We start from the raw sequence: 13,213 nt of genomic DNA, 5'->3' as shown, positions 1-13,213 counted from the left end.
TATTTTCTCCTAGGATTACTCACTGGTTGGCTTGGAAGCTTTTCTTTCGCTTGTTCAGTGCATTAGCTAGTTGCCCCATTTGGGATTCTAGCTTAGCGATAGATTGCATTTGAGAGTACACCAATTGTGTAATGGTTTCCAAACCTTGAAACGAGGTGAATACTTTCTCCTCAAAGGCTGTGTTTCTATGGGGTGGAGGAGGAGTGTGTTGAAATTGAGTCGAAGGACGGTTGGGATGAATATTTTGTGGGGTTAGAAAATTCTGAGGGTTTTAAAAATTTTGAGAGCAGGGTTGGGCAGTATTCGAAGCTTGCTGCTTCCAAGAAAAGTTGGGATGATTCTGCCATCCCAGGTTATATGTATTGAAAAATGGGTCATTACCCAGTTTGGGCTATGTTTAAGCAGCATTGATGTGTTCTTGCATGAGTTTGGGAAATTGAGGTGCTGAGAGGCACTCATGGATAGGGTGGGATGGGCTAGAACAAATAGCACACACTTGTGCTTGGAAAGAGCTAACGACATGTCCTCTTATCATCAGTTGGTCAATCTTATGGGACAATGCATCTACCTTGCTAGACAGGTCCATAGAATGACTTATTTCACAAATGGTCCCTTTTCTTTGTGAACTCGGGGGTGCTTGACGAGAATAGGAAGCATCGTGGAGGGAGTTTTCATTGAGATTTTTAAATAATTCCCATGCTTCATGCTCATTTTTAAGCATGAAAGTTTCCCCACAAGAAGCATCAACCATCTGACGGTTTCGTTCAGACAATCCGTCATAAAAGCATTGCACTAATTGCCACTTGGATATCTGATGATGTGGGCATTTACGGATTAGGTGCCGAAATCTCTCTCAGGTTTCATGAAATTCTTCTTCCTCAGTTTGGGAGAAGCTTGTGATGGCACGTCTAAACTGTTTCGTTCTTCCTATAGAAAATTATTTTTTAAGAAATTCTTGTTGCATTGATCCTAGGAATGAATTGAATTGGCTTCTAAAGAATTTAGCCATTGCTTGGCTCTATCCTTAAGGGAGAAGGAAAATAATCTAAGTTTCAGAGCATCATCAGTGAAGTTCTGAATCTTGACAGTGGTGCAAATCTCAAGGAATTCATCTAGGTGTTTATATGGGTCTTCGTTGGTGAGCCCATAAAAAGATGGGAGCATTTGGATCATACTAGACTTTATTTCATATTGTACAGCTGCTACCTCAGGTAATCGAATGCAAGATGGAGAAGTGTAAATGGTTGGAGTAAAGTACTCCCTCAGAAGTTTGGGTTGTTCTTCAGCCATCTCAGGAGGTGGGGATGATTCTAATGTTTTGATCTTAGCTCGAATATTCCTAAGGGTCCGTTCTATTTCAGGGTCAAAAGGTAATAGGTCACGCACTCTAGAACGACTCCCTTGCATAAACTAGTACTTGATCAGTCAAGCATGCAATAAAAGAAAAACACATTAAATCCTTGTATTTGCCCTAAAATCACTAGACAGCTCCTAACTAGTTTGAAGAGGGCACCTAAGCCTCCAATCCGGTCTAATGAACTGAGTTGACCAGGTAAGCTCCCGGGTAAGTGGGGGGGTCACGATGCGTTCGCAAAGGTCTCACTTAAAAACCACTTACCTCGAATAGATGAACTGTCTCCCTTATAGGGACAAAGCTTGCCTAGACATCAACTAAGCCACATAGCGAAATTGGTGCAACTTTCGGTGATCTTCGTCCTATTGAGCTTGAATATCCCTAGGGGCCAACGTCTAATTAATTTTAATTAAGATGATAGCTATGTGAGAATTGATTCACCTACTTTGGGCAAGAATCTGGTGATGAAATCTAGTTCTTATCTTGTTGGGGTGATTGCCCTTACTATGTGCGGATTAATTAGTGTTTGTGTATCAAGCATTCATTCACACTTTTGCTGAAATTAAAATCAAACAATCACCACAAAATTTCAAGCTAATTGGAAATCACTTTAAATAAGAAAGGTTTAGAGGTTACCAAAGGAAATTTCCCGAGCAATTTTTTTTTTTAATTTTTTAGGCAAACCTCAATAGTATTTCTTTTCCAGTGGTTCCTTTTTGATCGTCCCAGACTTTCTCTTCGATTTCTGATCAAATAATACCAGAAGAAAAACCAAAAATTAGTAAGAGAGAAAAAGGAGATAAGTAAAGTAAAAAAAATAGAAAATATTTTTAATTTACTCTAGATATATATGTATATATTTTTTTAAAGAGTTTTTTTTATATGAAAAGAAAAACAATTATGCTAGCAATCTTCGGCAACGGCGCCAAAAATTGAAAAATTGATAGTCAATTTTAAAGACCACGCAATAGCACGTATCTGGTAGGATAGTGATTACGGGTATCGATCCACAGAAATTGGGGTATAGTTGTTTTCTTAAAAATATTTGAAAAAGGAAATTTGTGAAGACTATTAAACTAAGCAATTTTAATAAGAAATGCGATTAAAATGATATCAGTTTGGGAAAACCTAGGGCAAGGAATTCACCACTAACATCGGAACAAGGGTTAATTATATTTTAATTTATTCTTGGATTAACATGCAAATTGACTACAAGCCTAATAAGCATTCAAATAAAAATCTCACAAAAGTAATTTAGGAACATCCATCTTCGGTTGGCATGAAATGTCTACCCTAAACTAATGTGGCAGGACACTGCATCTTCCCTAAGCATGGGTGATCTTCTATTAACTTAGTGATCATGAAGAACAGTTGTATAAATATCATATTTAAAATCACAGAAATTAAATATGAGATAAAAGAAGATATCCATTAAAAATAATATAAAGTTTATACAACTCCAAGAATAGAAATAAAAAAAATAAAATCCTTGGCCCTTTGTTAGGGCTGCATCCAGCCCCAGTGAAGAGATTAGCCTTCCATGAAGAGTTGAGCAGCTGCACTGCAGGGGAACTTCATGATGATTGGCTCCTTCCTCCTTCCTCCCGTCGGCTCCCTCTCAGCACATCATCATCTTTTCCTTTGGGAAATCATTCCCAAAATATCCAAATTGTTCTCCCTCTCATTTGTTTCCCGTGGGACTTCTCAAGTAAAAGAACTAAAGATGGGATTGGGTGAGAAAGAATGAGACGGAAGAGAAGAATGAATTCTCTGTTTCCTGCCTTGGCCTTTTATAGGCTGCCATCTCCCCCTCTCTCCTCCTTTGTGGCTGATCCGAATGGGTGGGAGGATAAGGGTTGAGCTTAGCTGGAACTCTTCCATGGATAAGGGAGACTGATCCGTGATCCCTCGTTCAGTTGGATGCTCTCGGAGATGAAGATGAGGTGCCTCTGTTCCGCTGAAGCAGGGGAGTTTGGATTCGGCTGGGAGCTGTGAAGAAATTTGGGAGGTGAAGATGAATCGCAGATGGTGGAGTTCATCCAGAAGTTAGAATATTGCCCACGGCTAGGAAAAAATCTGGGAAGAAGGTGACATGGTTTAGAAGATTGTTTGCTTGGCATGTATCGCGGGAGGAAGCTGGATGAGGTTGATCCGGAACAGGGGATACGGAATAAGGATGAAGTCAGAACAGGGGAGCTGGGACGTGTTGGATTTCATGGGCGATGAAGTCTATCCGGACGGGAGGAATGCCGTGAAACTTGGGATGCACACAAAAATGCTACTTAATCCAATCCGCGGCTGATGTTCACGGCTTGTTCTTATCTGAAAGAGAAGGGACTCTCGGATCAGGGGAGAGGATGCTGGGAGAAATCCGTGGACGGAGGATTGGTTTTGTTCGTTGGATACGGGAGAAAACTTGGTTCGGTTGGGAACAGGGGAGATGATCCATGGGATGCTAGAATTTGGAATACGGAAGGAATAAAGCTAGATTTGGAGCTGTGAATAGAGTTGGGCACTAGGCCGGGCCGCCCACGGCCCGGTACGGCCCGGCTAGCTACAGTACCGGGCCGTGCCTGGCACGGCCCATTTAAGGGGGCCGTGTTGGGTCATGGGTTTCTGGCCCGCGTGCCGAGCCCGGCACGGCCCGCTTCGGGCCTGGGCCGGCACGGCCCGCGGGCCAGCCCGGCATGGCCCATAAGGGCCTGGGCCGGGCTGGCCCGCGGGCCTGGCCCGGTCCGGGCCTGGGCCGGGCCAGGCACGGCCCGTCTCCATAAAAATTAATGCTTCATAAATTTTTTTAATAAATTAATAAATATTGAAAACTAAGGATTTATTAATATAAAGCCACCTTAATGGTGGAGAGTTTGGCATAGACCCCTACCAGTTTATTAATTTAAATCAAAATGGTACATGAAGGGAGGTTTGGACCTTGGTCTGACCTCCAGAATACAATAAGAAAGGGCCGAGGTTTGGACCTTGGTCTGACCTCCAGAATACAATAAAAATGTACAATTATAAAAAATTAAGAAATCTTACTAATCATCAGTAATTCAGTGAATCAGTATTCACTCTTCAGTAGTGTTTGTATCATCATCATCAGAGGATGTTGTATTATGTCCACCTTTATCTTGAAGTCTTGCCTCAGCATCCAACCAATCTTTGAAGCAGAGAAGCATCTCCACCGTTTCGCCCGTCATCCTACTTCTCTTTTCGTCAAGAACACGCTGACCTGCACTAAAAGCGGATTCCGATGCTACCGTGGACATCGGCACAGCTAAAATATCGCGTGCAATTGCAGACATAACAGAATTTTGATTTTTAACACTCTTCTACCAAGATAATACATCTAGATTCTCTATTTGATTTTCATCATATGCAGACTGAAGATCATTTCGTAAATAAAATTCTAGTTCACTACTTAAAGATGAAGAAGATGAAGATAAACTTGAAGCATGTGTGTGTTTTCTCTATGCAATGAATGAAAAAATAGATGACGAACGAGAACTACTAGAAGAAGAAATAGAGGTTTGTACGGAAAATCTAGATCCACGAATTTTTTCATCATATATAGCATAAATATCATAAAGAAGTTGTTTTACCTCATTTTTAGCAGGTTCAGGATCTTTAATAATATTTTCACAATATGCATCAAGTAAAATTAGCACGCCATTCAATTTAACTCTAGGATCAAATACAGCAGCTAAGTTATGCATAGGACATATCTTGTCCCAATACTCATTCCATTTAGATTCCATTAGGTCAATAATAGGCATTAAAACATCATCATATCTATGTTCTGCAAATTTTTGACTAATTATATATGCTTGTTGTAAAAATGAACATGAAGTTGGATAATAAATACCAGAAAGAACATTGGTAGCATTATTAAAACTAAGCAAAAAATCTTCCAAAATTTTTTCTTTATTCCAATCAGTTTCAATCAATGTAAAGCCTAATCCATGATCATTAATATATGCACTTAATAAGTTTTTATATGGGTATGCATCATGTATCATGCTATATGTTGAGTTCCAACGAGTAATTACATCAAGTTTAAATTTTTTAAAACGTTTACCATGATTTATACATAGTTCCTTAAATTCTTGAAGTCTTGATCTTGAAGCATGAATAAAAAAAACTACATTTCTAATTTTTGAAATCACATCTTGAATCATGCCCATGCCAGCTTGAACAGAAAGATTTAAGATATGACATGCACATCTAATATGCAATAAATTTCCATCTAACATGGGATGCAATGAGTCTTTTAATAATGCAACAGCAGAATTATTATTAGATGCATTATCAAAAGTAATAGACATAATTTTATCATTAATATTATATGAACATGCAGTTTGATAAATGACATTTGAAATTTGTTGCCCAGAATGTGGAAAATCAAAAGCACAAAAAGTAAGAATACGTTTATTTAATTGCCAATCATTATCAATATAATGAGCAGTAATGGCAATAAAACAATTACTACCTACAGATGCTGACCAAATATCAAAAGTTAATGAAATTTTTACATTTAAAGTAGAAAGTGTTTCAATTAAACTTTGTCTCATTGCTAAAAAGTTAGTCATAGCTACTCTTCTAAATGTACGCCTACTAGTTCTTTTGTAAGCAGGTTGTAGGTTTAATTGAACATATTCTTCAAAATTAAAAGATTCACATAAACTAAAAGGTAATTCATCCTTAACTATCCATTTTACAAGTGCTTTTCTTTGATTTTCATGATTATATGCAAAATTACCTACAAGTAATTTCCCTTTTATATTAAGGGTACTTTGAGTTTGAGCATGAGAATCATGCATCCTATGACTCTCTTGATGTCTTTTTAAATGCCCTGTTCCCCCACTACTACTACAACTATAAAGTTTGGCACATTTTTTACATTTAGCTTTCCAGACTCCATCAACCATAACTCTATCAAATTCATTCCATACAGCACTAGTCCTCTTACGAGAAGAGGTTTGATCTTCACTCGGTTCACTAGTTCTAGAGAAACTAGGAACATGGGGTTGGGGATTAGTTTCTTCTCCCTCAGAAACAGGAGGAATGCCAAAATGACTTTTCTCAAAAGATGACATATCTAAATTGATGAATTCAAAAAATAAAAACTAACCACAAGGAGGAATTGAGTAGAGGGTCGGAGGACAGAGGCAGAGCCGAGATTCTGAGCTTCCTCTTGTGCTCTCAACAGGAGTGACCTTCTCTTCTCAACAGGAACCTCCTCTTGTGTAGCACTTGAACACTTGCTAAATGCAAACTAAAAATTAAATAGCTAGAAGAGCACTTTAGAAGAGAGAAATAATAGTAGTAGAGAAGGAGAGAATAGTTGGTTTGGTGTGGTGAGAATGAGGGAGGAAAGAGCTATTTATAGAAGCCCAAAAAAATTTTTCCCAAAATACCCCTCAATTTAGCCGTTTTTGGACTGTTGGGAGGGGCAATTTTGGAAATCTCCCAAAATAGCCGTTGGAAACGGCTGTTTTTCTCCCCCCCTCTCCAGACGGGCCGTGCCAGGCACGGCCCGTTTGCGCCCAAGACGGGCCGTGCCCGGCACGGCCCGTCTCGTGCCGTGCCCGGCCTGGCCCGCCAATAGACGGGCCTGGTGCCGGGCCGGGCTTCCGTTCTGTGCTGAACGGGCCGTGCCCGGCACGGCCCGCTTCATAAGCGGGCCGGGCCAGGCACGGCCCGTTTAGACCTCGGGCCCGGTGGGCCTGGGCCGGGCCGGCCCGGCACGGCCCGATGCCCAAGTCTAGCTGTGAACGGTGGACACGGCTAATGGCCTGGGAGGAATCATGAACGACTGGAAAGCTTGGGAATTTAGTTGGGATAAGGATTGGTCGGTTTAGGAGGAAGGATTTTTAAGAGAAGAAGGACTGATTGTTGGGGTGATGAGATTGCTGGGATTTAAGTTTATCCCGTGGACGAAGAGGAGAATCACATGTGGTTCTGTTCCTAAACAGGGGAAAATGACGTGGAGGAAGATGGTGTTGCTGGGTTCATGCGGGGGATTTGGCTCTGTTTGGATGCCGTGAATGCAGGGGAGTTCGGAAGGCATGGGAGGCTAAATTCCTGGGATTCCTTTTAACGTGGATGAAGGATGAATGGCTGAGATGGGATGAGGCTTTGGGATCCGTGCAACTAGATGGTATGCTTTGAGATATGAGAAACAAATAATTGAAGGGATTTTATTAAAATAGGAGAATTGGATCATATGGAAAAAAAAATTTGGAACGAGTGTGAAGAAATTTAGGTGAACGTGTGAAGAGTCAGAAATTAATGGGAAGCACTGGATTTTGGAGAAGAGTTCTTGGAGTCGACTCTGGAGGATGTAAATTGTGAAATGATGCAGTGTAGTTTTAGGCTTTACCTAATTAAGCGTGACTTGACCTGCATACATTAAGCTCAATCAGTAAATAAGTAAAACTCGAATTACCTTTAATAATTTATTAAAATGCAATAATGAAGGTAACACAATTTTTTAATTGAATTTACAAAATATCTGAATTAAAGTAATGATAAGTGCTATGAATAAAATATTAGTTTACGCATTATTTAGCACTTATCCCACCCCCAACCTATATTTTGCTAGTCCTCGAGCAAAATAAAATAAAATAAAATAATAATAAAAAAAACTAGCACACTTTCGTAGGAATCGCGATTGCATTTACCGTATGCAATAAGGCTTTAAAATCCTAGGTGGCCCTAGTGGACGAGTTTTGTCTTGTGAGGGTTTCCGGCTCAGATACCCAGAAACTGTTGTCGAAAGAATTTATTTTATTGTTTTACAAATGCATAAGTGCCAATAATTTCAAAAGTACATAAAGTTTTAATTACTAAGTCAGCCCAAATCCTAGGTCAGTATGCAACTTAAGTTGAAATCATTAAGTTTCCATTAGGGAGTTGTAAGATTTTTTTATACTTGGATGCTCGGAGATATCTGGACCATACACAAGCTAAGACTTTAGATCTCCAAAATACTGCTAAAGCTAGTAGTTTCCAAGAATTGGTCAGATAAGACCTAATCACTGATTCAAAATCATCCTATCTTGTAAGATTTCAAGAGTTGTGGATGTTTACTTTAATACCTCAAGGGCTTTATCTGTAATATTCTAGTTTACTCAAATTTTGACAACGACGGCTTTCACACTATCATCTTTTTCAAGGTCAATATTATTTTCTCTTTCTTTTTTCTTTTTTTTTCTTTTTTTTTAATTTATTTTGTATTTATAAATGAATTATGCACTTTTACTCTTGTAATGGTTCCTCCGTGTAGCGAGTATTCAGTCAACAACTCCCACGCCAGATGGCATAAGGTGTTGGGCATCAAGACTCCCCTACAGACCTATGCTCGGGTTCCTCATACAAGTCCGCTGACCTTTGACAATAGGTAGCCCTTTTCGATGTACCTGACAAAATTTATTTTTTTTAAATAAATATGGGATAATAGTGAATTAGATAGGAATGATTCATCAAGACTCAAGGTTGCTACTAGACTTAACAATATAATGTTGAACCTAACCCTTAGAAGTGCAGGCCATGTGTGTTGTGAAATTACAAAGTAAAAATTATCTTACAACTCACTAAAAGAACTTTTAATAAAAAGAATTGAAATTATCTTACTCCTGACTAGTCATTGGGCTTTTTAGATTTTATATACTTCGTGTGTTTATCATTTCAGCACTAAAGCATAGAAATTAGGTTTTTTATTTTTTGAGATGAACTTATTTAAAAATACAAAAATATGAAAAATATCTTCAAAAATTCGAATCCTATACCCCCAACCTAGATCAGACATTGTCCTCAATATTTTTTTAAAAAAATATTATATTATATATATATATTATTGTTTTTATTATTTTTATTTTGTTTTAGTTTGGACGAAAATATGATGCAGATGGAGGATAGAAGCATTTTACCATAGTTGCATCAGTAATATGAGGGATCCTGTTAAGAAAATAACAAAAAAAATGTGACAAAAAAATATGCAAAAATAACCTACGAGAATTGGGTTGCCTCCCAACAAGCGCTAAGTTTAACGTCTTCAGCCAGATGCAGCGCATCTTTATCAGATCATACCGGGTTCATGCCGAGTTCTCCAAGGAAGAAAATTTGTGGGAAACTGATTGTTGGGCACAGAGTTGGCTGCTTCTATGGCCTTTTCTATAGCAACGTCAAAATGGGTCAAGCATGTTTTCAGAGGGTCATCTTCTAAAATATAGGGAAGGGCTTCGTCTATAAGATCATCCATTTTGTCTATTAGGAAGCACTCAACTTTCCTCGCGGGTTGGTCGGTCGTATTGAACACATTTAATTTTACCTTCATGTTTCCAAATGATATGTTCATTACCCCCGTTCTACAATTAATGCCCGCATTGGCTGTGGCTAGGAAGGGACGACCAAGGATCACGAGGATTTTTTCCTTAGGATTAGGCTCATGTTCCATATCAAGGACGATAAAATCTACTGGAAAATAGAATTTGTTTACCTTGACAAGAACATCTTCAATTATCCCACGTGGTGTTTTTACAGATCGATCAGCCAATTGAAGGGATACCGAGGTTGGTTTTAACTCACCTAACCCAAGTTTCTCATAAACTGAGTAAGGTAAAAGGTTGACACTTGCCCCTAGATCTAAGAGTGCTTGATCAATAAAATTATTTCCTAAGACACAGGAGATGGTGGGAGCACCAGGATCTTTGAATTTCGGAGGGATATTGTGTTGGAGAATAGAACTCACTTGCTCAGTTAGGAAGACCTTTTTGGACACATGTGTCCTAGATTTTCGCTGTTGGGTACAAAGGTCTTTGAGAAATTTGGCATAGGAGAAAACTTGTCTAATAGCATCAAGAAGCGGAAGGTTGATTTTGACTTGTTTGAAAACCTCCATCATCTCCTCTAGTGAAGTTCCTTTCTTGCCAAAGAGAGTGGGTGCATTAAGTGCTTCAGAAAATGGAACTTTTGGAATGTGAGTTTTGGCAGACGGTGGACTAGCGGAAGAAAAAGAAGAAGGTTTTAGATTTTCTTTTGACACATTTCTATCCTCTTCTTCACCTTCCTTATTATTATCCTGCCCAATCCTATTGTCTACTATACGTCCACTCCTTAGGGTAGTCAAAGCATTAGCTTGTTCATGATGAATTGTATTTAGTTGATTTTTTTGAGCCATGTATTGTCCCCTAGGATTTCTCACTGGTTGGCTTGGAAGCTTTTCTTCCTCTCGCTTGTTCAGTGCATTAGCTAGTTGCCCCATTTGGGATTCTAGCTTGGTGATAGATTGCATGTGAGAGTGCACCAATTGTGTAATGGTTTTCAAACCTTGAAGAGAGGTCAACACTTTCTCCTCAAAGGCTGTGTTTCTATGGGGTGGAGGAGGAGTGTGTTGAAATTGAGTCGAAGGACGGTAGGGATGAATATTTTATGGGATTAGAAAATTCTGAGGGTTTTAAAAATTTTGAGAGTAGGGTTGGGCAGTATTCGAAGCTTGCTGCTTCCAAGAAAAGTTGAGATGATTCCGCCATCCCGGGTTATATGTATTGGAAAATGGGTCATTACCCAGTTTGGGCTGTGTTTGAGCAGCATTGATGTATTCTTGCACGAGTTCGGAGAATTGAGGTGCTGAGGGGCACTCATGGATAGGGTGGGATGGGCTAGAACAGATAGCACACACTTGTGCTTGGAAAGAGCTAACGACATGTCCTCCTATCATCAGTTGGTCAATCTTATGGGATAATGTATCTACCTTGCTAGACAGATCCATAGAATGACTTATTTCACAAATGGTCCCATTTCTTTGAGAACTCGGGGGTGCTTGACGAGAACAGGAAGCATGGTGGAGGGAGTTTTCATTAAGATTTTCAAATAATTCCCATGCTTCATGCTCATTTTTAAGCATGAAAGTTTCCCCACAAGAAGCATCAACCATCTGACGGTTTCGTTCAGACAACCCGTCATAAAAACTATGCACTAATTGCCACTTGGGTATCTGATGATGTGGGCATTTATGGATTAGGTCCCGAAATCTCTCCCAGGTTTCATGAAATTCTTCTCCCTCAGTTTGGAAGAAGCTTGTGATGGCACGTCTAAACTGGTTCGTTCTTCCTATAGGAAAATATTTTTTAAGAAATTCTTGTTGCATTTGATCCTAGGAATGAATTGAATTGGCTTCTAAAGAATTTAGCCATTGCTTGGCTCTATCCTTAAGGGAGAAGGGGAATAATCTAAGTTTCATAGCATCATCAGTAAAGTTCTGAATCTTGACAATGGTGCAAATCTCAAGGAATTCATCTAGGTGTTTATATGGGCCTTCATTGGTGAGCCCATAAAAAGATGGGAGCATTTGGATCATACTAGACTTTATTTCATATTGTACAGCTGCTACCTCAGGTAATCGAATGCAAGATGGGGAAGTGTAAATGGTTGGAGTAAAGTACTCCCTCAGAAGTTTGGGTTGTTCTTCAGCCATCTCAGGAGGTGGGGATGATTCTAATGTTTTGATCTTAGCTCGAATATTCCTAAGAGTCCGTTCTATTTCAGGGTCAAAAGGTAATAGGTCACGCACTCTAGAACGACTCCCTTGCATAAACTAGTACTTGATCAGTCAAGCATGCAATAAAAGAAAAACACATTAAATTCTTGTATTTGTCCTAAAATCACTAGACAGCTCCTAACTAGTTTGAAGAGAGCACCTAAGCCTCCAATCTGGTCTAATGAACTTAGTTGACCAGGTAAGCTCCCAGGTAAGTGGGGGGGTCACGATGCGTTCGCAAAGGTCCCACTTAAAAACCACTTGCCTCGAATAGATGAACTGTCTCCCTTATAAGGACAAAGCTTCCCTAGACATCAACTGAGCCACAGAGCGAAATTAGTGCAACTTTTGGTGATCTTCGTCCTATTGAGCTCGAATGTCCCTAGGGGCCAAGTCTAATTAATTTTAATTAAGGTGATAGCTATGTGAGAATTGATTCACCTACTTTGGGCAAGAATCTGGTAATGAAATTCAGTTCTTATTTTGTTGGGGTGACTGCCCTTACTATGTGCGGATTAATTAGTGTATGTGTATCAAGCATTCATTCACACTTTTGCTGAAATTAAAATCAAACAATCACCACAAAATTTCAAACTAATTGGAAATCACTTTGAATAAGAAAGGTTTAGAGGTTACCAAAGGAAATTTCTCGAGAAATTTTTTTTTAATTTTTTAGGCAAACCTCTACAAATTTCTTTTTCAGTAGTTTCCTTTTTGATCGTCCCAGACTTCCTCTTCGATTCTTGATCAAATAATACCAAAAGAAAAACCAAAAATTAGTAAGAGAGAAAAAGGAGATAAGTAAAGTAAAAAAAATAGAAAATATTTTTATTTTATTCTAGATATATATGTATATATTTTTTAAAGAGTTTTTTTTATACGAAAAGAAAAATAATTATGCTAGCAATCCCCGGCAACGGCGCCAAAAATTGAAAAATTGATAGTCAATTTTAAAGACCACGCAATAGTACGTATCTGGTAGGATAGTGATTACAGGTATCGATCCATAGGGATTGGGGTATAGTTATTTTCTTAAAAATATTTTAAAAAGGAAATTTGTGAAGACTATTAAACTAAGCAATTTTAATAAGAAATGCAATCAAAATGATATCAGTTTGGAGGAACCTAGGGCAAGAAATTTACCACTAACATCGAAACAAGGATTAATTATATTTTAATTTATTCTTGGATTAACATGCAAATTGACTACAAGCCTAATAAGCATTCAAATAAAAATCTCACAAAAGTAATTTAGAAACATCCATCTTCGGTTGGCATGAAATGTCTACCCTAAACTAATGTGGCAGGACACTGCATCTTCC

At 38.8% G+C, this 13,213-nt stretch overlaps 1 non-coding gene across 1 annotated transcript; it reads left to right on the top strand.

Annotated features, from left to right (window-relative positions):
• The first annotated feature begins 11,346 nt into the window (after positions 1 to 11,346).
• LOC113461441 (small nucleolar RNA R71) lies at positions 11,347 to 11,452 on the top strand. The gene has a single exon (XR_003383711.3). It is a non-coding gene; the product is annotated as a small nucleolar RNA R71 (small nucleolar RNA).
• Positions 11,453 to 13,213: the final 1,761 nt, after the last annotated feature.

The sequence above is a fragment of the Phoenix dactylifera genome, chromosome 13 (genome assembly GCF_051530095.1).
Source record: "Phoenix dactylifera cultivar Ajwa chromosome 13, Ajwa_hap1_PhDact_Kaust_v1.1, whole genome shotgun sequence".
NCBI lineage: Eukaryota > Viridiplantae > Streptophyta > Magnoliopsida > Arecales > Arecaceae > Phoenix > Phoenix dactylifera.
This window is presented reverse-complemented; position numbering and strand designations above follow the sequence as displayed.